General features: G+C 47.8%; 1 long non-coding RNA gene across 3 annotated transcripts in view; it reads left to right on the top strand.

Annotated features, from left to right (window-relative positions):
• Window positions 1-23238, top strand: part of Gm30117 — a 66427-nt gene extending 43189 nt beyond the window's left edge. For 2 of the 3 annotated variants that reach the window (XR_877086.1, XR_877084.1), the window contains one exon: window positions 805-1174. This is a non-coding gene — a long non-coding RNA (predicted gene, 30117). Of the gene's footprint in view, window positions 1-804; window positions 1175-22420 lie in introns of those variants that run through there. The other variant, XR_877085.1, reaches the window with a different exon arrangement.
• The last annotated feature ends 804 nt before the right edge of the window (window positions 23239-24042 follow it).

The raw sequence follows: 24042 nt of genomic DNA, 5'->3' as shown, positions 1-24042 counted from the left end.
GGTAAGACCCCCATCTCAAAACAAAAGAAAAAGGTTGGGGAAGGAGCTTGGTGGCAGAGTGCTTTCCTAGCAAGTGTGAAGCCCTAGGCTCAGCCCCAAGTACCCCAACCTCCTCCCAAAGAAAATCCTCACAAAAAAAAAAAAAGAAAAGAAGGAGGAATTTGTGTTGGCTAATAGTTTTAGAGGGTTTAGCGGGTGTTCACTTGACTCTCTTGCTGTGGGCCTATTTGAGACAGAGAGTTTGCCCCAGAGAGGTAGAGCAGGGCTGATCATTGAGTGACAGCCAGGAGGCAGCAAGCAAGCCAAAGAGGACCACAGAACAGGACAGGCCCAAAATCATGCCTCCTGTGACCTACTTCTTCCAAGATTCCACCTTCCAATTATGCCATTATATTTTCAGTCCATCAAGGGATAAATCCATTTCTCAGATCAGAGCCTTTAGGATCCTCTCAGTGACTGGCTACCATCTGAGAGCTAACCTTTCAATTCACAGATTTTTTTTTGAAGGACACTGCATGTCCAACCCACAACGACTGATTTCATAAGAAAGGGTCCTTTAGCAAGTGCACAGCACACAGAAGGGAGGGGTGGGCATAGAAGAGTGGGGGAGGTTATTGTTAAGTGCACAAATTGTCTAGTAGTGTCCCTAGGCCATTCCAGGGAAAAGAGACAAAGGTTCTTGGTCTAGGGCCTTGAGGGGAGCTTGTATATTTCCTGAGGCTTTTGTGTGATTTCTATAGTGGAGATTTGGGAAACAGAGGTGGTTTATTTCAATTTATGATTGACATGCCTTCCATCCTACAGCCACTGGCCACAAGAGTAGGCCTCTACCTGCCATCATGTTTGTGGACTGATACCACTTTCACCCCGTGATTGACACCTCCATCCCATCATTGATACCTCCACCCCATGATTGACACCTCCATCCTGTGATTGAAACCTCCATCCCATGATTGATACATCCATCCATTGATTGACACCTCCATCCTGTGATTGACACCCCCATCTCGTGACTGAGTAAAATAGTGTCATCTGGATTAAATGTCCACCATCAGGACTATTTGCTTTCAAGTCTATAATAAGAAAATAGGTCTACATGGTGGTGGTGCACGCCTTCAATCTCAGCACTCAGGAGCAGAGGCAGGTGAATCTCTGAGTTCGAAGCTAGAGCAAGTTCCAGGACAGCCAGAGCTGCACAGAGAAACACTGTCTTGGGGAGAAAAAAAAAAGGATCTAGCAACGTTGTTTTTTGGCTAGAGTCTTGAACAAAGGAAGGTCTGAATGAGGAGAGTTTAGTCTACTGTGTGCACCGAGTCATCAGGGAGACAAAAATAAATCCACTGGAGAGGAAGAAAAGCAATTAAAACAGTCCTTCTCAACAAAGAAGAGGAAAGTATGTATTTACTATGAAACTTTGGGGTTACAAGATGGCTCGGCAGGTAAAACTGCTTGCTTCCCACGCTTGGTATGAATCAAGTCCCTAAAACCATAGTGGGAGCTGACTCCATTTATGCTCTGAAGACTAGGCTGGCCTTGAACTCAGAGATCTGCCTGCCTCTGTCTCCTGTGCTAGACTAAAGGCATGTGCCACCACCGCCTGGCCCATTGCACAGTGCTTAAGGACATGCTCCAAGGGGTCCTCCTGAAGGACAGACTTTCTTCAATAACGTCCACACCTTAATGTCTGTATCACTTTTCAGGAATGCCATCAAAATTTGAAGGCACCAATGGGTTGCTTCCACTGCTAGCTACACTGAGGATCAAGCTTTCAGTGCAGGAGCCTTTGGGGGACACTCACATCTACCCAAAACATAAGAGCGGGTAAGAAGATTGGGCTCAATATGTGTCACAGTGGCCCAGTCTTGGCACCCAATCTCACAAGACTATTTCCTCATCTGTAAAATCAGATTGGAAACAGCAACTATTTCTCACAGTTTTCCAAAAAGCTAGAGCCAGTAGTATGTGTGCAGAGTAGACCAGGAGGCAGAAGACTCAGAAAACAGTTCTGTCTGGTCTAAAAACAGGCTGCTTGCTGAGTTCCTTGCTCTTGGGGGATGAGTCTTTGCTCTTATTCGGCCCTCAGCTGATTAGACAAGGCTACCCCCAGTCCTGGGTTGTATACTTCTTTACTCTGTCTAGAGGTATACATTTTAATGTCATCTGACATCCTGAATGTTAGACCAAATATCTAAGCATTCTACTCAGCCAAGTTGACATATAAAATTAATCATCACAGCTGGTCCCAGGGACAGGCTTGGAGATCTAACTAGTCAGGAAATAATAGAAGTCCTCTACGTTCTGAAAGCTTCTCTCCCACAATGAGGGACTCTGTGGGCTGTGTTTGTACCCCACGGCAAGAGTACTGGTACACTGGGAGCTCAGCAGCCCCTGGATGGATCCTTGTTCTTTCTTCTGTCTGTCTAAGCTGACACTCTCCCTCCTAGTCACCCCCAGGTGCACCCCAGCCAGTCCTCAGGTGAGGGGGTCGGGAGAGGCCCTGGAGTTGCCTGATACTAGATACTTCCTTCCTGCCGGATTAAGGAAGTATTGTCAGCATCGAGTCTGTGTTTACCAAATTAACAAATGGACTTCAAGTCAAACACTAGGCGATTTGTGAGATGGATTTCTCAACAACGTGCCAACTGAGGGGGTCGCTCCCAGGTGCCGGGCTGTTTGCCGCTTCTTGGACTACTGGACTTTGACATCATGTCACTTTAAGGTGCTCTTCGTGGAAAGCTGTGACCCTGCCATTCCTTAGGCAGGGCGGAGAGCCTCCACGCAGGTGTTCCGAGGTCAGCTGGAGTCCGGCTTTGCTTTGGGGCCAGCTGCTTTCTTCTGGTCCCAACAGACACAAAGATTCTTGGTCAGTGGCTCCAGAATGGAAAATAAAGTGTGTTGAAACACTTGCTCCCCACTAGGCATCTCCATCATGGGTAGAGCAGGGCCTCCAGCCAGACACTGGCTCTCTGCTAACTGTGGCAAAGACAGCAGAGACAGCAGGGCCCCAGCGCCTGGACCTGCTGTCCGTAGATGCGTGTTTGCATCCTGTCCATGCCTGGGAAGCCACTGCTTCTTTGCCTTGGTACTTAGAGCGTGTCTCAGGATCTGTGGCTGCTCCACTACAGGGGCACATGGTCTTCATACCTCTCATGGGAGAGACCCCCAGGGAACACAACGCTTAGCATGCGTACCTTTATGCAGTCGAGGGATGACTGTCTCTTGTAGACCTGTCTTCTGGCCTGCATTTTGTGGCCCACTGTTTGTTAAATGCTATTTACTTTGGAAAGGCATTAAGAGGAAAGAAAACAGTGCCCCAGCACCTTCCCCTGAGCCCCTCTGCAGTAATCGTCTGAAATGTAAAAACTTCACTCGAACCTTTTCCTTTCCTTGGCTCGCTGGACAGCAAAAGAGCTGGTTTAACTGAATTGCCCAGTTGTTTGATGACTCAATCAGTCAGCAAATATTTGTTTTGTGAAGCCTCTGAGTAAAGCGCTCAGTGTTTGATTAAATTGTTTGATGAAACAGAACAAATAGACGTGTCTTTTGGGCCCCTTGTAGACACCGGCTTTGCTCGAGATGTGCGCCACTAATTACCCTCCCACACTAATTACAGATCTGAGTCAAACCCAGCTCTTTCCCTTGAACCCAAAGCTAACCCTGGAAATCTGGTAATGCAATTACTGAGCTTGTTTCAACATGTTGGGGAGAGGGCAAGAGGGGAGAGAGAGAAAAAAGAGAGAATGTGAATTTGCCCCATTTATGAACCCCACAATGAGTGAGGGTTACAAAAAAAAAGGCTCTAGACCCAGGGAATAATACAAGCAGGCCTGTAGAGCTCAGCATGGTCTGGTGTCTGAGATCTGGCTTTGAAAAGAAGCCGGAACCCGCTTTCTTAAGTGGCCTTTAATGTGTTCCTGTGGGCTTAGGGTTTTTATTAGCTTAGTTTTTAATTGATGTCACAACTCAAAGTCAGGAGCATATTTTAAGAAGGAGCAAAGAATGAAAACACTCGGGAAACACACGAAACAACCCAAACTCTAAACCACAACAGTGAAAAACCGTGTCTTGCTTTTACACATCATCTCAGTGTTAGGCATTTGATCTGTCAGATATGCTTGTCATACCCACATAGTTTATAATCCAATATGTTCAGGCAAGAATTTTGGCACAACCTGCCAAGAGCGATCCTGAACTTTCCTTGACACTTTAAAGAGCACGTAATGTGTTGAGGGGTGTGAGGAATGACTGATTTGGTGGGAAGCCTTAACCCTTTCATCTAGGTCTAAGACTCTTTTGCAGATAGACCTTGCTGGAAAACAGAGTCCAGGGAGGACCTGCCACAGGTGCTGGTGACAACCAGGAGTGAGTGCTGACAGATACAGTATCCACCACGGCCCTCAAATGCTTGTGTGTCACTAGGGCTCTGAACTAGAATGTCCTTCGAAGAAGACTTCATGGGAAGATGGCATCCTATTCATTTTTGCCTTGGGATTCCACAGGACTGTTTGGATGACCTAACCCAAGTTTCAAGTTTGCATGTTGAAATCACTTGGAATGCTTAAGAAAATAAGAGAAAACAACAACAATAACAACAACAACAACAACAACAACAAAACCGGTCTATGAAAATCAATGTTGAGTCTGACCTACTACTAACCAACTAGAGTCCCTGCAGCATCCCTCAATGATGAGACTGCATTCCCTGGTGATTCTCACGGACAGATGACTACAGTTCTGCTTCTCATTATATAGATGAGGAAGCTGCGGCCTGTCTTTAGAGGAGACTGACAGTGTCTGGACATAACTCTAAACCAAACACCTATGGATTTGTTTGAATGCCTACAGAGTGCTCAGCCCTTCCCTGCTTGTAAGAAGAGCTTGCCGTTAATAAGCATCCAGCCTCAGAGGTGTGGTCAGGAAGAACTAATGGCTAAAGTAGTCACCGATGTGCAGGCAGGAGCTAAGCTTCATAACATGAGTGCTAATCACAGGAGAGATGCAAACACTGACGGATAGAGGAAAGCATTGCTGGAGTTGGCATTAGAGAAGAGGCCAGTGTCAGCAGGAAGAGAGGCACACTCAAAGGCAAAAGGTGGGACTATATCTTGGAGGCCAGAATGAGTGGTTCCTTATTGTGTCCTTTGGTGGCCTGTTCTGGAGGACATAGGCTTGGAGACAGTGCATGAGGTCTGAGCAGGGATTGAAGGCCGCAAGACTGGTTCTGCCTTCTTAGCAGATGTTTGAAAATGACTCTGTCCAACATGGGACAAACGTAAGGTTAAAATGGAAAGTTAAGAGTGACTAGGTGTGATGGAGCTCTGTTCTGATTGGTTGGTGCACCCAAGTCATAGCAATGTTCACATATTTAAAAAGTCTTCCCTTCTCCACATCCTTGGCTAAATGCTACCCTAGACTTGAGGGCTTCGTTTTAAGACATGGATTTTGGGGAGTTTTGAGGAGAAGGAAGCAGACATGATTGCTAGTGAGGTGGTGTCTTAGTCAGGGTTTCATTTCTGTGAGGAGACACCATGACCCAGGCAACTCTTATAAGGGACAACATTTAATTGGGACTGGCTTTCAGTTTCAGAGGTTCAGTCCATTATCATCATGGTAGAAAGCATGATAGTGTCCAGGCAGGCATGGTCCTGGAGAAGGAGCTGAGAATTCTTCATCCTGATCCAAAGGCAGGCAGAGCTTGAGTACTGGGAACCCTCAAAGTCTGCCTATACAATGACACACTTACTCCAACAAGGCCACACCTCCTAATAGTGCCACTTCCCAAGGGCCAAACATATTCAAACCACAAGTGGTGAGCATTCAGTCACAGGTGGACAAAGAAATCTCAGGTCAATGCTAATCAAAAGTCCCACATCCTCAGGGATCCAACCAGGGACTTCTGATCCTGCCTGTTGCTGTCCACAGCAGTGCATGGACCACGGGCAGACTGGGTCTCTCCCCACTACATACATACGTTTTCCACCAAAGCCACTGGGTCTTACATCATGGTCCTCCCATTGTCTTCTCTTACACTTCCTGCATGGCTGTTACCTCCCCCTTGATCCTGTGGATCAAACCAACCTCTATTTGCTTCATACAAAAGCAGTTCCGAGGTAGGCTAACATACTGAACTAGGAAATAGCTTTTGGAAGTGAGATTGGACAATTTGTTCAGAGCCCCTTTAGGAATCCATGGGAAAACAGGATTTCTCTTGAGTCCGTTCTTCAATCGTGGACCTCATTTTAAATCACGTTTGTTACTTGATGTCATATCTTTCATTTGCTACCTACCAAGAAGCCACTCCCCTCTATGGAAATGGGGCCTGCCACAGAATGTATCAGTTTGGCAAAACCCATGAGATCCATAAAGCTACACCAAGAGCTTCCTTCCAGAACTCTTATCAGACTCCAGTGTGCTTAACTTGATTCTCATAGGAAACTCGGCTCAAAACTCCAGCCTATAGGAACACCATACTTGAATAGCTAAGATGCCTCCTCTTGGATTTATATTTATTTGAAATGCTCTCTCTCTGCCTTGTGCATGCTGTCTGAGAGCATGTCACTGGAGGTCTGAGGTGATGCTTATCTCAATAGATGAACAGCTTGCAAAGCCTCTTTGTCATCACATCGACTGACTCTGGAGCTTGCTGTCAGCACTCTGAAGCTGAGTGACCTTGGGCCTGTCTCTTTGTCTCTGAGATAGCCTGTAATAATGGTCTGTGGTTCACTGGGCAGTTGTCATGCTTAAGGAGATAACCCACACGAAGGGCTGAAGACAAAGCCAAATACAACAACGCCATGTTTTTGGTTTTTGTGTTGTTTTTTGACTTGTTGTTAATTGTTATAAAGGAAGTATTTGAAAGACTTATTCTGTAGACTTGCAAAATCTGTTGGCACTTGTCTTTTTGTTTTGTTTTGTTTTTTTTTTTTTTTTTTTTTTTTTTGTACTTTGACTGAGGTGACCCTAACAGCTGAGAGGAGTGGAACCAGATCTGCAAGAACCTAGGGAACTGACTTCTTCCAGAACACTTGACTATCTTGGCAAATGCATGGAAACTTTGTATTCATTTTTTTTAAAATGTATCTGTGTCTTCCCTAACAGAAACTCCTCTGGACATACATGATGCTTGTCCATTGCATGCTAGGCATGTCTATGAGTGTGGAAGTCGGGTTTGAGAGACTTGAAGTTAGCACACTGGAGTGTCTTGTTGGCTGCTTCTATGGGATCCTTCCAGGAAAGAAAGGAAGAGAGAAAGGGGGAGGGTTATGCAGCAGCGCCCGCCTACCCCTCCTACCCTCCTACCCTCCCCACCTTCAAGGAAGAATGTGAAGTCAGCAGTATGAGGCAATGGTGACTTTATCCTTGAAAGTTGGTGGCTTTTGGGCTTAGAGCACCGGCTCAGTATGACCCTCTGGGCTCCAGACTGGGGGTTCTGGGACAGCTGGGCCCCAGGGAGGCCAGGACCTGAGAGATGGAACGTGACTTGATGCTCCATGCTTGCTGCGTGCTGAAATGGCATGGAGACAGACTGTCAGTGTGGAAACCATGTAGTGACAGCTTCCTTCACCTTCTAGACCTTTCAGCTCTTGAGGAGCTGACAGGCCTTGACTAAGAAGGCAAACAAAGGCTTCAGAGCTGGTAGGAGGAATGCAGACATTCTTCCTTTAATGTTTCCCTATCCATAGCATGCCAGAGAGCTAAGGCCTGGCCTCAGGAGGTAGCAGTTCCTAGCGTTTAGTATCTCCTGAGGAGAGACACTGAGCTGAAAATCCAGACAGCGCCCTCTGCTGGCCAGGGAGCTGGACACCTCTTTGGAAGTTCTTGGCCCTCAAGGTTGAATCTTTGAGGCTAAAGTCCAGGTTGTGTACCTGCTTGAGTGACAGTTATGGTTACCATACAGCTTTTTCCGGTCTAAACTTCAACATTGCAATGCTCTATATAGCCCAGTTCCCTGCCCCATCCCAGGGTTTGGGTCCAGTTCAACAAAGCTCTGGCACCTCAGTTTAGGCCCTACCCAACGCGCCCCAGTCTAGCTCCAGAAAAGCTACCAGGTTTTTCTTTTTCTTTTCTTTTCTTTTTTTTTTCTTTCTTTCTGCAGTCCCTGGATTGTTTAGCCTTCTTTCTGCTCGCCCGCCCCACCCCTACCCTGTCCCCTTCACAAGGCGAGGACAGCAGTGGCACTGTATTTCTGTGCCATTACTTGCAAAGACAAATGGCCTGTCCACCTTTTGGGGTGTAATTTAAAAGCCATTTGTCTAGTGGTAATAACTGGAAATGGACTTCCACTGTAGGATCCTACGACTTCCTGTATGAGCAGCGCTGATGGCGTGTGGCCACCTCAGGACTGGTTGGCCAGGCTGTTTCAGAACCTTATTGTTTTCACGGGAGGAAGTGCTGAGCACCGGAAGTGCGGAGCGGCTGGAAGCTTACCGTGGAGCTGAGGGAAGCCAGACAGCAGGCTCTCATTTCACGCCCTTTAGCAGCAGGAATAAGAAATAGGGTGTGGGGGGGGCACCAAGGAGGACATTGTCACCAATCCTCATAGCCTTGTAGCCCTTTGTAGCCTTGTAGCCCCTTGTAGCCTTGAAAGGCTGGCCTGCAATGCGGGCTCTTCTTGAGTCTGTAGGTAAATTTGAGCCTTCTGGCTTTGGCACACCTCAGAAATGAAATTTTTCAGACAACACACACTTTTTTTTCCCTCTAGGCAACTGGAGAGCTGCAGTTTTAAAAAAGGAATTGCTTACGTTTTCTCTTCAGCAGTCACAGCAGAGGCTGGCTTGGTTATACATGTCTTCACTTTATGCTATTTTACAATGACGTCATTGCTACAGTCTAGATGTGGAAGGTCTCCCACAGGCTTTCAATACTTGCTCGTGGTGCTCTTGAGGTAGGTTATACAACACCAGGGGCTTAGCTGGTGGGTATAGATATAAAGGCAGGCATTGGGGGTTATAAACCCTCCCACTTCCAGAGCTACCATTTCATGACTTAGCCACCTCGGATGGAGCCCCAGCCACCATAGGGACTGTTCCCTCTGAGCTGTGCATCAAGATAAATCTTCCCTCTCTTAAGTTGTTTCTGTGGAGTATTTTAGTACAGTGACAAGTTAGGCAACACTGTCACCCTGTTTATCCTAGTATTTATATTGTTTTTCCTTATCCGAATGATAGAAATGCACTCACTCTATGGGCCTTCCCGTGACTGTTAGAAACGACACAGAAGACACTGGCAGAAATGGAAGTATCAGGATGGCCTCTTCCCATGGTAAATCTAGGTGGGCACTGATTTCCGGAGTGTATTACAATATTTTTAATTATAATAATTATTATCTATGTGTATGTATGATATGGGGTAGGATGGGACACCTGTGCTACCACGTGTGTGTGGAGGTGAGAGGACGCCTCTGAGGAACTGGCCCTTTCCTCCTACCTTTACAAGGATTGGAAGGACTGGAACCTGGTCACCAGGTTTGCACAGCAAACATCAGGCTTTTCACCTCTATCAACGAAGAATTAGAAGTAATGCAGCCACAGCCCAAAGCTGCACTCTGCTAAACAGAGCTCCAGACAAGGAGAGTCAGTCACCTGCCGTGTGACAGGCCCTGTTCTGGGTGCTTGGTTCATGCTTTACCTCAGTTGGTCCTGATGTTGGTCCTGATGCTGGAGCTCAGAGGTCATTCTTGTTCAATAGAGGAAGATGCTTGGGCTCAAGGAAGAAGCAGTACCATGCAGAGCATGCAGTGGGCAACAGGCTAGGCAGCAAGGCTAAAACACGGCTGGCACTAACTCTGCAGCCCTTGCTATTTCTATTATGAAATATCAGTTACCCCTCACCTCCGTCACGCCTCATGATGATGACAGCATGGGCCACCCCTTGGGGTCCACTGGTATATGTCTCATGGTAGGCTGACGATCACTGGCTGGTCCAGGCTGGCCTCATTTGGACGATCACTTCTGCTCTGCATGTCATTGCCTTTGTCAACAGCCACCCTGAGAGTGGCCATGTGACAATGGCACAGGTGGGAAAGAGAGAAAAGAATCACCAACCACTCCTGAAGGATCAGCTTGGAAACTGGCTCCCTGTCATCTCTTCTGGAGATACCCAAGTGCTTGAGGTAGAGTATGGCAGAAGTGGTCCTATGCAAGCCATGAAGTAAGAAAGCCTGTGAGGTTATGATGGAATGGTTTGGGGACATGGCTATAGGATGAACTGGGTCATTAGACCTATTTGTCAGTCAAGCAGGTGTTCTGAGGATATTATTTGGGACACACAACCGACATTTTTAGGATCTTAGTTTTATCTAGATGAGGTGGGGGAAAGAAAGTTTAGAGGCTCAAATGGGGAGGGGGAAGGCTGATATACCTTTAACTAAAATAATCTTAGTCTGCAGGTATTGGTTTTACAACAGGAAAAAAAATTTGAAACCAACAAATTTTCTTATTCCTCCGTTGTCCACTTTCCACTGGAGGGCATATGGCACTTCAGAAATAATCTGGGTCTGTTTTCTTGTGGCCTCTGACTTTCTTACTAGGGCAAAGGTTTAGTAGAGCACTCTGTCCCCGGGATCTGGGGATCTTGGGTAACCCCAGGCATCCTTGTCCCAGCGGTCTCTTTTTCGTAGTCCCCTTTCCTCTGGCAGCTGCTGTCCCACACTTTGTTCTGTGTTCAGGCTCCTGGGGCCCTTTCCTAAAATTCTACTGGGGAAAGGGCTCCTTCCGAAATGATGAACACACAGAGATTTTGTCTTTTTTGTGGGACTTCTCAGAAGTGGGGAGGGAGGGAGGGAATCTTTCACTCACGAGAAGGCTTGTGCTAAAGACTGAGTTAAAGAACTGTAAGGCAGAGCTCTAATTAGCTCTCATCAGCTTGTCCCCTGAAGAAATCTGTGCCTCTTTCCCCAGATCCACCCTGCTCCCGCCTCTCCCTACGTGTCATGACCTCGGCAGCAGACAAGTTCAGTTCCCACAGGTGCAGGGCCCACTCTCCTAAATGAAGGAGAAGAGAAGTGATGAGAGCCGATCTCCTGCTCAGAAAACAGGAAGCGAGCTGGATAGATTGACTTGATAGGGAGCTATCAGCCGCGCTCAGCTCACGCTGGGGCTCTTATCGCTGCCAGTCATCAGCACTCTGGCGAGCTCATGAATAATGCATTTCCCAGTGATTTCCTTCCTCATTTGCTAGCTGGAGGCAATATTGATTGAAATTAAAAAAAAAAAAGGTCTACATAGCTAAGCTCTGTTGTGGTAATTTTTACTTAAGATGACTTGGAGCCAGAACATACACATATTTATCTCTACACGCGTGAGTTGGTGTCTGTTGCTGATGGTAACGGCATTTATTTAAGAGGCACCACAGCTACACAGCTACTGCACAGTGCTTTGCAAATGAAGGCTTGGTCAAGGTTAGAGCCCTGAACAGTCTCAGGGTGATGGTCCAGGAAGGTGAATCAGAGTGGGAGGTGAACTTGGGGAAGAATGAGAAGGAGAGAAGGTGGTGGGAGTGGTGGAGATGGAGGTAGGCTGGGAGGAGGTGGACCTGAGGATGAAGGTGCCCTAGGAGGAGGTAATGGCCGGCTAGAGTACTGGGACAAACGCAGCACCACCAGTGGACTCAGGAAACGTCCTGGGATTGAAACGGGAGCCCAGCGGGCATCTTCAACAGAGCTGCTCCTCTCTGCGTGTCAGGAAGGGTTGAGCATAAATGGAGCCTTTCCACAAAAAGAGTTTGGGTTGAATTAAGAGTGAAAGAACGAAAACTTTCTGGACAGTCAGGAGAAGCACGGGGGAACGGGGACCTGTGGACTTTGGGAAGATCATATAATAGATCATCTTCGACAGGACCCTCAAAACCTCAGGGTGTCATATAGATTAAAAGGCGCTGGGTCTTGATAAGTAACGGGTAAGTAGAAGTGACCCAAGCCTCAGCCAGTCTTTACCCCTATCTACACCCCTTCCCCCAAACTGCTTCTCTCTAGAACTTTGCTGATGGTGGCTTCTCCACCTCTGTCATTTGTACAGCCCAGAAAATAGAAACTTGAGCCTTGAGTGACTGAAAAACAAGGGGGGTGGGGGTGGGGGTGATGGGGGGCGTCACCCTCTTTCAACACTAAGCAGGCTCCAGGAACTTTCTCCGGAGCTTTTAGAGTGTGGGTGTTAGGGGGAGTACAGCATAGCCAGTGAATGGTCTGGGAGGAGAATTAAGTTTCGTTCAGAAAACTCTCTTCAGCGATCTCTGGAAGCTTGTGTGACAATATAATTAAGTGGGAGGCTGTAACTGTCTGTCACACTGGAAGTGTGCCTCTTGCCTGAGGTGCTGGGTGGGTGAGCAGAAATGGGGGTGGATGTCAGGCCTGCCACAGCAGGGCTATTCTAGGTATGTGCTTCTCTGTCAGCCACAGATGAACGGGACAGAGGTGCCTAGCCAGGAACTTCAGCAGGTAAAGATGGCAGCTATGGGCCTGCCCCGACAGACAGAGCCACCAAAGGTCTGGTCCCATCTGCCCCAAGCTCAGCCTGGTGGTACCTAACCTAGGAAGTTTCAGCCACTCTGCAGAATCACCCACAGGTCACTGTCACCCTTGTCTCTTGGATGCGGAGGCTGTGCAGTTAGGAGGGGCCTGACACACCAGTTCTCACCTCTCCCTTATTTGGGTGCTTATTTGTGGCAGCCTGTCAACCCTGCCCCAGACCCTCCAACACCCTTCACCTCTCGCTGCAGGCTCACCCACGCTGTTCTCTCCCAGGAGCACCTGGACCCCAGCTCATCCTTCAGGAATCAGCCTGAGCCTCCCACCCCTCCTGTCTTAGGGTCACTATTGCTGTGATGAAACACCATGACCAGAAGCGACTGGAGGAGGAAAGGGCTTATTTCACTTACAGTTCCTTATCACTGTCCATCATCAAAAAGTAGTGAGGGCAGGAACTCATGCAGGGCAGGAGCCTGGAGGCAGGAGCTGATGCAGACGCCATGGAGGGGTGCTGCTTACTGGCTTGCTCCTCATGTCTGGCTCAGCCTGCTTTCTAACAGAACCCAGGTCCACAGCCCAGAGATGGCACCACCCTCAATGGGCTGGGCCCTCCTATCAATCACTAATTAAGGCAATGCCTTTTGTCCAGACCTTATAGAGAGGCATTTTCTCAATTGAGGCTCCCTCCTCTCTTGATAAGTCTAGCTTGTGTCAAGTTGACATAAAAGTAACGAGCACACTTCCCTAAGGCAGGCTGGGCATTCTCCATGACCTTGCTCCTGGCTCTCAGAGGCCCCGTCCTGTCACGATGAAAGTGACTACACAAACACCTTCTCTAACAGACAGACTATAGACTCATGGAACCCAGGAGTGTTTCTGCTTCAGCTCCATCTTGTTTTCATAGACAACCTACCTACCTAGTACTGTGTGTCACATACAGAAGCAAACCATGTTCAACTTGCAAGTGAAGGGTGGACTGCCTGACTTTCTTCTTGTCCTGTGTGGAAAGTGCTGGATGAGTGCGTTCACTCAAAAGAGTGTTTTCCTACCTGGGGCATCAGTTCTGGAAAGAACAGTCTTTAAGAGTAAGTTAACCCAAGGAAGTATGTCTTGTGACATAGGGCAGTTGGTAATTCAGGTCAGGCAACAAAACCTTCTCAACTCTTTCCATTTCGACAGTCTTCTCCTGGCTCGGTGCACTAAGGTCGCCTGTGGTCCCTGGTGCAGTTAGTCTCAGCCACTCATGTTTTTCCGATGGTCGTGGCGGCCCTGGTGCTTTGTTTAGAACTGCTGGTTTGCCTATCCGTGGTAGTGAGTGAACAGGTCTATGCCTTCCTTTCCTTGCTTCACAAGGTGAAAAGCTTGAAGCCAGAGCAACCTTCAGGATTTGGAGGAGGAAGATGTTGGCAGGGAAGGCTTGTCACCTCAGCAGACCCCGGGGTGCAGGAGTCTACACCAGTTTTTGGAAATTGCCCCGGGGAAGAAAGGTGCTCTAATCGGTCATTCCATTGTAGAAATACGAGTTCCTTATTTACAAAGACAGAAGAGTGAAGACTTGTCCCCGTCTCCCAGGTGTGCACTTACGTATTGATGGATGACCCCAAAGTGGGTTTGTTATAGAAAAAGTCTATGCTGAAGGCAGAAAGCTTGCATCTGACGACTGGGCCTCCAAGTCAGAGGCCCAAGCTTGGCTCATCGGTTCGATTTCACTAGTGTCCTCCACCCTGGAGTGGGGAGAATTTGGGTCCTTACTGTTTCCACAGTATTACTTTCTGAGGTTGCTTTTTTTTATTTGGTTTGGTTTGGGTGGTGGGGGTGGCTTTTAAAAATCTTTTGGTCAGAAGAACAAAATGATAAGCCAGTCTCTTCCCTAGACAGGAGTCTGAGATGAAGAGTTAACCGCCACACCACTCTGGAAAGGAAAATTTAGAGGGGGAGCACCCCACATTCTTGGGGTATCCACCTTGGGGAATATCTATGCTTGCACACAGGGTGATCCCAACGATGATTCCTGCCCCACCTTGCTCTTACCTCCAAGCCAGAGGCTCCTTCCCTGCCCACTAGACAATGGCGTCCTTTGTTTTAAAAGGAGGTGAAATAATTTCACATCCGAAATGACACATACAAAAAAAAAAAGTGAAAAATTAAGCCAGGCTAAGCTAAAAACGGTGTGTTCTGCTTGGGCTCCTGAAGGCCTCTCTCCTTGCAAGGCGAGCTGCAAGCAGAGTCAGCCAGACAAATTGGTACCTTGTGTTTTGTGTGCTGTGGAAGGGGGAAAAATGCTGCAGGGAAAGGGTTAAAATTTAGCTTTCTTAGTCAAGAGCTCCAAGCAAGAGTCAGGCACGTTCAGTTTCAGCCAGGAAGAAAGACAAGTGTTTGGTTAGTAACTGGATAGGGCCAGAGCCGGTTCCGGGCCTCAGGTCCCTCTGCAGGTCCCTCTGAGCGTCCCTCTGAGCATTTGGGGATGGCCTAGTTCTTGTGGTTGTTTGAAGGTGGAACAGGGCCCAGCGCAGTGCTACACACGCCTTTACACAGAGGGAGAGAGACCACAGAGATTCGGATCAGATTGTCCTAGTGACACAGCCAAAACAAGAGTGAGTGAAAGGTGGTCTTCCCTCCCCTGTGCCTCTTCTGGAAATCAGGGTTGGGGTTTAGAAGGCCAATCCTAGCAATGGTGGGGCTCACCTCCTGTTTTGGATCCTTCCAGGCTGGATTATGGACCTTATAGATCATTTAACCTCGCCATTATGAACTCTCTCCTGCGAAATGGGCCCACACAGAGCTCTGTAGCTGGGGTTTGGGGGTTCAGACACTGCACATAGAGTCTAGAGGGTTCAGCACTCAGTAATTTTTATTCTCGGCTAAGGAGATGGATCCGGTGGGGGAGTTGGTTGTGAACATGTGCACAAGTGCGAGGACTTGAGTTCAGATCCCCAGAGCACACTTGAAAGCAGGTCTAGCAGCATGGATCAATAAGTAAACCCAGAACTGGAGAGAGGCAAGAGAAGAGGATCCTCGGAAGTCACCCCGGAGGTCACCAGCCAGCAAGCCTCGCTATCTGATGAGCTCTCCGTTCAGTGAGAGAGCCTGTCTCAGACAAGTAGGGTGGGAAGCAATCAACAAAGAAACCCAACACTGCACACACATGCATGTGTACCCACATGTGACTATGAATACATGCATGCGCATGCACACACACACACACATACACACACACACACACACACACGAGTTCACGCATGCACACACACTCAATTTCTCCCAGTGCTATCTACACAGAGCAGAGCGGACACAGGAAAGCCTTTGAGAAGCCAACAGCCCTGCTGAAGTCCTTTCCACAGGCTTTCAGCACAGCCCCCTTGGTGGAGGAGCACTGCCCTAAATAGAAAGCAAATGGAATGGGGAGAAGAAAGGAGCCCTTTCTAAGCCAAGGGGGATTCAGCCCCAGAGGTCCTAAGTTACCCTGCCCAGAGCAGGCCTGTGGAGTCAGGGGCCTGCAGATTAGAAGGCCGGTGGGAAATAATGCTCTTCTTGTCTTGGCCTGCATTGCGCGAAGGAAAGCAGCAGCTGGCAGGCATGTGCAGCCTGTTAGAGGCACGCTCCCTTCAGACAGAAGGAAATCCTGCCCAGAGCCCCAGAGCCCCAGATCCAGGATAACCACGAGGGACTGGGGTCTGGGGCTCTGTGTTCAGAGGGGCTGCTAGGGCTCTTGGCTTCCTAACTCCCTTCAGCTGCTGAAGTAGGGGTCTCCCTCCCAGCACTGGCCCCTAAGGCCCTTCCCCCTTTGGAAGGTGTTAGATCTAGTGATGGTATCGACAGAAACTTTGTCAAGCAGGGCTTTATTTTTGTATCTAGATACTTCAAAACACCTAAGGAGATCCCTCCTCTAGCCAGACGGGATGGACAATTCGGGTCCGCTCTGAAGGGGGTGGGGGGAACTGTTTTCCTGGTCAGGCCAGGCACAGCGTGGCTGTTCCTCCCGTTCTATTCCTGCCTTGGTTTTCTTTATCCAGCCACAGGCTGAAACTCCTGAGAAAGTCACCAGGTCGGACCTCGGTGACAGGATGCCCAGCATTAATGTCTGCTAATTAATCCAAAAGTCGGCTCCCAGTTGGCCTGTAGATTTTTACAAACCTGAATTAAACGAAGTGTTTATGTGACAGATATGTGGGAGGGATTTCAGATATAATCACCATCAATCTGGCTGCAGCCAAAATAAATTCTGTGAAAAGTAAAACAAACCATTGCACAGACAAAGTAGGCCTTAGGGGTCTGCAGCAGTAATCTGTGTTTTCTTATTTAGCTGCGTCTAATATTTCTGCTTTCTTCGGGCCTGATAGGATCTCTGTACACAGGGCGCTCTTGCTGCAGCTGACGGGTGGACACAGGCCCCACTAGCTCAGTGGAAGGAGAAGGGAGGGCTGCTGTGTTCTCATTTTTGAAGCTTAGTTCAACAAACCAGTGTGACTGGGCATGGGGCAGGAGGGAGGGAGCTGCAACACCCTTGTCTTCGCAGTCTCCATAGGGCATGCGCCAGCTGAAGCTCCGCCCCCGCCCCCTGTCAGTTCCTCTAAGACTCAAGGACTCCATGAGAAAATACTGGAATGACATCAAAACTGATGCAGTAGAGACTTGCCCAGCTTTAAGTCATCAGCTCCGAGATCCTGTGGTCAAGCCCTCCTCAATGCCTTGCCAAAGATAAGCTGGACTTGGCCATCTTCTCTCCTCCTTGGCCCCTCCTCTCTCCATGGTGCCTGCCCCTGACTACCGCTCTTGTCCAGTATAGCCTGTGCTCACTGTACAGGCCTAGGCAGACGATGCCGGTTCTGGACTCTGACCCTGGTTTCTCATAGATGGTTCCAGCTGACCAGCCTAAGGACTGCAGCTCCCATTAGCCAAAGCTGGCTCCACGCAGACGTCCACAGCTTGTGTGTATTTGGGCTCAGCACCCTGGATGACACTCCACACTTTGGGGGATTTCCCCTATCCTGCTCTCTGTCTCCTACTCAGTGCTTCCTTTGCGTGGGTTCGGAAGAAGCCATACCTGGCGCTCAGGTTTCTGTATCCTTTCTTGGTTCCTGTGCTAGTCCTTCATCAGTCCCGGGGTGGGGGCCAAGCCTGACTTTTCTTTGACACCTCATTTTGCTGTCTCTAGCACAGTGACTCTGATGGGAGGAAGCCCCTCTGAATATTTATCATGGGAAACCAGTCTCTCTGTTTTGCCCTCTGACCTCCATTCCAGTTTCTAAGAAACACATCTGGACTCGAAGGTCCTGTGCCCATTGTGAGACAACACTGTATCAATGACACCCAAGCCACAACTTCCCCGCTGGACAAAGTGGCACAGTGCCTGACCTCAGTGACCCAGGAACACCAAGTGGTCTGATTTCAGCTTACCTTACATGCATTGATAGACCAGGGGAAAAAAAAAATTTCTCCATGAGATAGAAGTTTGCTGTGGTTTTGAAAATCAACCCGTCCATCCATTTGTCTGTTTACTAACTCACCCATTCACTCAGTAACATTTAGTTCTGTCTGGTTTATGTCAGGCACTCTGCTAAGTCCTTAGAATATATCAGTGAATGCATGCTTTCATAGATTTTACCTTCTAACAGATATAAATGAATGATAGGTAATACCATACAACATAAGTCTGTACAGCCGACTAAAATGTCACCGTGTAGAACAGAGAAGGAGAGAACCGTAAATATTGGCTTAAAGAGGAGCTGACATGCTCACAATACACAATATGTTGAGGCAAACCTTGGACAGAAGGCAATAGCTTCTTACAAGACTCCAGGGCAAGGAGAAAGCCCAGAGTGCTTGAGGGAAAGAATGTCTAAGGGAGAAAAAGTAGCCAGAACAAAGGTCATGAGGTAGGAGTGTGTCTAGCATATGAAGAAATAGAAGAAGGTCAGAGTGTCCAGAGCGAAGCAAGCAGTTGAAGCCTAACAGGAGACAATCTATATGGGACCCTTGGGTGCTGGGAGGACTTTGACTTTGCTTTTCTGTTCCTACTTGAGTGCATTGATAAAGGTCAGTGTCTTTCATAAATCATGCCAGAGTTTAAGAAATTCAACACATATTTTTGAATCTGTATGCCAAGCTCCAAGGTCATATGGATGAATAAGGCAGCCTGCCCTTATAAGTTCTTTGTAAATACTGGCATGGGCGTCAGCAAGACGGAGGGGCTCCAGCAAGGAGGGAAGGGGCTCCAGCTTGGGCGGGGCTTCAGCAAGAGGGAGGGGCTCCAGCAGGGGGAGGGGCTTCAGCAAGAGGGAGGGGCATCAGCAGGAGGGGGTGAATGTAGGAAAGCCCTGCCCTCTTAAATCTTCAGCTTCCTGTCATTACACCAAGCTGTCTATGCTCTATTTATCTACCCAGCACTGCGGTGATAGACTGAAATAGGTAATGAAGGGATCTAAAAACTGAAGAGTCATGTAGAGGTGAGAGGTGATCAGGGGACCCAAGCGATGTGGCCATCACCCCATGCTCCTTTTCTATGCTGCCCTCCCTGTGACCTCATTGCCTCTCACTTTGCCTGCTGAGAACTATGGTGCTGTTCATTCAAGTTGATGCAAATCTCCAGCCTGAAAAACACATTCAAGGTTATCTGTTTTGCAAAGGAAATCTACCCATTCCTTCTATTTTATGCTTTCCTGATCAGATAAGTCCACATTCGGTGCTAATTTTTAAGTCAAATATGCAAGACTTTAACCAACAATAACAAAACCAGACCCACAGGTTGCCAAGCTCCGTACACTTTGAAAATGCATTCAGATGGTGTGAGGATATTAATAGGGAGACAGCTATCTTATTTCAGTCTACAAAGCAGATCCTACAGTGAGGCATGGAAATGCTTAAACAGAAAAGAGGAGCTCCAAGCAGGCATGCCTGAGCTGGGTACTGGATTCCCAGCTTCCAGCTCTGATGGCAGGGCCTGGCAGCTCAGCTCCATTTTGAATAGAACGAGCTCACTGTGTACGCTCTTGGTGGTGGGAGGTCCCAGCCGGAAGGGGCCATCTGGAGCTCACCTTGACAATTTCATAGGTGATGGCACCAATGCCCACTGGTGACTTGGAGGCAAAAGGGAGACTTAGCTTCAAGTTCAATGCCTCTCACTCCAGTGTCATTTGAATAATGAATGCATGTTTGCCACTTCTAGAGTCTAGGATTCTAGAGTCCAGGGTTCTAGAGTCTAAGGTTCTAGAGTCTGGGTTTCTAGAGTCCAGGGTTCTAGATGTGTTTTCCTGTCCTATGTGTGTGACAGTTACACTGTGGATCCAAGACTGGCAGGGTGGATAGTGAGACATTTTTGAGGGTTCATTGATGAGGATAGACTGAGGACTCTCTCTCTCTCTCTCTCTCTCTCTCTCTCCTTCTCGCCCCCTCTCTCTATGGTATGTGCATTTTCATGCATGCACACGTGCATACAGGTGTGTTTATATACACCTGTGCCCGGGAACATGGAGGCCAGCAATCATTTTGGCTGTCTTCCCCTGTTGCCCATCATTGTAGTTTTTGAGACAGGGTTTCTCATTGAACCTGAATCTCACCAATTAAGACTGCTCACTGAGCTCCAGACATTCTGCCTCTGCCTTGCTAGAGCTCCTAGTTTTCTGAGTGGATTCTGCAAATCTGAACTTGAGTTCTTCTGCTTCGTCAGCAAGCTGCTGCTTCCTTCCTTCCTTCCTTCCTTCCTTCCTTCCTTCCTTCCTTCCTTATTTTTTGAGTGAGAGATCTCCAGTCCAGTGACCCTATGTCCTCATTATTGTAAAACACGGGTGACACTGAGGTGAGGGTACAAGAAGTGACAACATGGAGATTTTATGGCTATGATTTCCCATCCCACTTTTCCAGATTCCGTTTGTGTCACCTCTGGGGTCATGATCTGAATTAGGTGGGAGGTCTCTGAATAGAGGAAGCTGGCTGTCCCTCTTAGGTGTCATCAAAAGACACAGGGCTTTTGACCCTCAGGTCCCTCTGACCTTAGAGTCCTATCCTAGAGGGGAGCCCAGCTGACCTGCCCTGACTTCAGGAGTTCCCTGATCTCATGTTCACCAGCTGGTACCCCACCCCCAATCCTTGCAAATGGCAACTTTGCCGACTCACCCTTAGGTCTGTCTGTCCTCAGCTCCCCACTCTGATAAGTTGCTTTCTATGCCATATCATGATTACTAAAAGGCTATCTAGAGCCAGACCAGGAAAGTGGGAATTCCAGCCTGCAGGCATTTGGTCATCTGGCTTCTCTGTGCCTCGGTTTCCTCGTTGACAAGGCACAAACAGTAAGAGAATCTATGGTGTGCAGTTATTCTGAGTGGTTAGTATCAGCTGAAGCTTTGGGACAATGTCTTCTTTGTAAGCATGACATGAATATCGTTTGTTATTTCCATATGTTAGAACTTGCCGGGGAGGGTGTAGTATAATATAGTAAATTGTATACGATTTACAGAGCCAGAGACATGTCCTATTGTGTCCTTTTCTCAGTGATTAACACCATGTCAGGGGCAGTATGTTCTTAGTACACATGTGCTGGAATAATGGCTGGTGTCATGTCGAGAGTCAAGTCTGTGATGTGGTGTCTGTGACTTCTTTCATATTGCCTCCCCTCAGTCAAATGCTCATGACAAGCAACCTCCTAACTGTTGCTTGGTGGTCATCCCATGAATGGTCTTGTGGTTTAAAAATAAAGAGGCGTTTGTGCACTAACCACCATCCACTGCACATGGGAACCTCTCCGATAAGGTCTGAGGGCCGAGCTGACCTGTGGGTATAGGGATCTGATTTAGAGAGTAGCCTGACACTGTGTCCATTTCACAGAACAGTACCAGTGGGTTTACTCCTGGGGCCTGTGACCTCCCCAAGCATGAAGCTCGTAACCGATCAAGGTGCTGAATGTCAGAGGAGCGCTCAGTCACAGATGAGCAACTTCTGTGCCATACACACACACAAGGCTCAGGGGCCATGGAGGGAGAGGGGCTGGGAAACATGTCAGGGCAGAGAAGACTGAAGCAAAACAGTATGCTGTGGACACGCAGGACCCAACCAGTGAGCTCCACTGGTAACAGCCCTCCTGGGGTCACACCTATTTTCCCTCACTGCCCCTAAGGCTCTGCAGCACATCACGGAAATGATACCCCAGAGCCTATCTATCTGCCAGTGTTGGTTTAGGGGGAGAGATCTGGGGTAAGAACTGCCATTTTTCATTGTATTTGTAATCTACTTCTGGTCCCATTCTCAATAGCAATGCCAATAAACCTCCTCAACACTATCATTTATTGGTAATCTAACAAATGATGGCATTCAACAGCATTTAGATATTAGCCAAAGCAGTAACATAAATATGTGTCTATAACTACAACGAGCATATGTGTATGCAGTTATAGTAATACATTAAAAAATTTAAATTAAATGAGTTGTCAGGGATATCAACCTAATCCCTTCACCTAGTTCATAATATGATCTTTTTTCAGGCCAGTTTTTTCAGGTCATTTGATAGGCTGAATAAAAAATAGATTAAATTCTCTGCAACGTGGTGGGCAACCATTCCTTGTGCCCCTCAGTGTGCAGGTTGGGCCTTCCATCTCGAAGAGCATGGGACCTGCAAGCTGGCTAAGCGGGTGAGGGTGCCACACAAGCCTGACCTCCTGAGTTCTATCTCTGGGACTCTCTCTGTGGAAGGAAAGAGACAACTCCTCTCCACAAGTTACCTCCACATTCATGCTACCAGGCATAGCATATGAGCATGCTCTTCCACACAGAAACGTACGCACAGAATAAATAAACAAATGCTACTTTAACTACAACACACACACACACACACACACACACACACTTTAAGCAGTAGAGTCTACTTCTCCCATTGAACCTGGCTGCCATTGCTATTTGTTATAGCTTAAAGAAATCTCTTTTAAGAGACCCTAGTAAGAACTGAAGCTTTTGTTTTCCTATTCACAGCACCTCAACTGTCAACTGATGAATCTGAGCTCATTTGCTGAAGGGATAAACCAACCAGTGAATCTCAACTCCATCCTTCTACCACTCGGGCCTTAACTCTAGTGCCAGACAAGAGAAAGGGAAAAATTCTTGGAACCTCTAGAGCTAGCCACACTTGAAAAAGAGAAGAGCTAGATGTCTTTTGAACCATCCTGTCTGCTTGACCAGTAGGACTGCTCTGTATCAGTGCCTAAGTCCCTCCCTATGGGGTCTCCTTCTTGTCTTAGAGTCAGTTGAGGGGAGCCCCCAATGCCTTTCTCCCTGTTGCTCATGAAGGACACTACTGGTTGACCACAGCTCTTTCCCATGCTGCTCTGGACAGCAGTCACATCTTTGCCATTATGGAACTAGCTAGCAATCATGCCTCATGCTGTCACCTGTAAGAAGGGAGAGTATTTACTCCCATAGCCCATGAGCAGTGTCTACAGCTGTGGACTGTCCAGAGACTAGATAACCAGTGATTCAGAAGCCTGGCTGCAGATCTGGTCGCTTGAATAAAAATGCCCCACGTGCCTAGAGGGGGTGGCACTATTAGGAGGTGTGACCTTATTGGGATAGGTGTGGCCTTGCTGGAGGAACTTTGTCCTTGTGGGGACAAGCTTTGATATCTCAGAAGCTCAAGTCAGTTCACTTCCACTGCCTGTGGATCAAGATGTAGAACTCTCAGCTCCATCTTCAGCACCATGGCCGGACTGCTTCATACTGCCGCGTTTCCCACCGTGATGATAATAGACTAAACCTTTGAAACTGTAAGCCGGCCCCAATTAAATGTTTTCCTTTATCAGAGTTGTCACGGTCACAGTCTCTCTTCATAGCAATAAAAATCCTAACTATGACACTTGGGATGCTCTGCGAATTGTATCTCTGGGCCCCAGCATTTAGCATATTCCTGTTCTTTCTCTATGGTGCCATCTGACTTCAATAAGGAGAGGCCTGAAGGTGTGGGTCACAGCACCCTGAACCCTGCTGGGGAACTAGTTTGGTTGATAAAATATTTGTAGGTTCTTGCTATAGCTGGAGTCTCTAGTGTATTCAAGGACTCTGAGCCCCCAAGGGGATGAGAGACCTCTAAATGGCAGACAATGATTAGATAAGAATGAAGGACTGGCTGGGACCCAGGAGAGCGAGCTCCTAGGTCGGGAGATGGGCATTCCCCGACACTCTGTCAGAAAGAGGCAGCCAAACTGGGAGGTCAGCTTCTGTGTCTTGCTCCAGATGTGAGTGGAAAGCATGTGCCAAATTGGGAGGATTTTTTTTTTCCCGGTGGAGAATTTCTTAAATTTCAGACACGATTGTCAAAAAGAACCCAGGCAAGGTACGAAGCACATGGAAGATGCGTTTGACACAATCGGGTCAGGAAAGTTCAAGGCGCCGTCCCTCTTGGCAAGCTAGGCAGGAATGTTCAAAACACAGCCGGGGATGGGGAGCCTATGACAGTAAAATTTTAAGGCTTCATTTTTGGTAAAATATGACTTGCTGTCAGGTATATGGGTTGGTAGCTTTGATGCAAATATGTAATAAATCTCACCTCTTCACTGAAATCTGAAGAGATTTTCTTCATATAAATAAAAGCGGGAGTGTGG

Source organism: Mus musculus, chromosome 17, assembly GCF_000001635.26.
Source record: "Mus musculus strain C57BL/6J chromosome 17, GRCm38.p6 C57BL/6J".
Taxonomy (NCBI): Eukaryota; Metazoa; Chordata; class Mammalia; order Rodentia; family Muridae; genus Mus; species Mus musculus.
The sequence above is the reverse complement of the archived record's forward strand: the minus strand, read 5'-3'. Positions and strand labels throughout refer to the sequence as shown.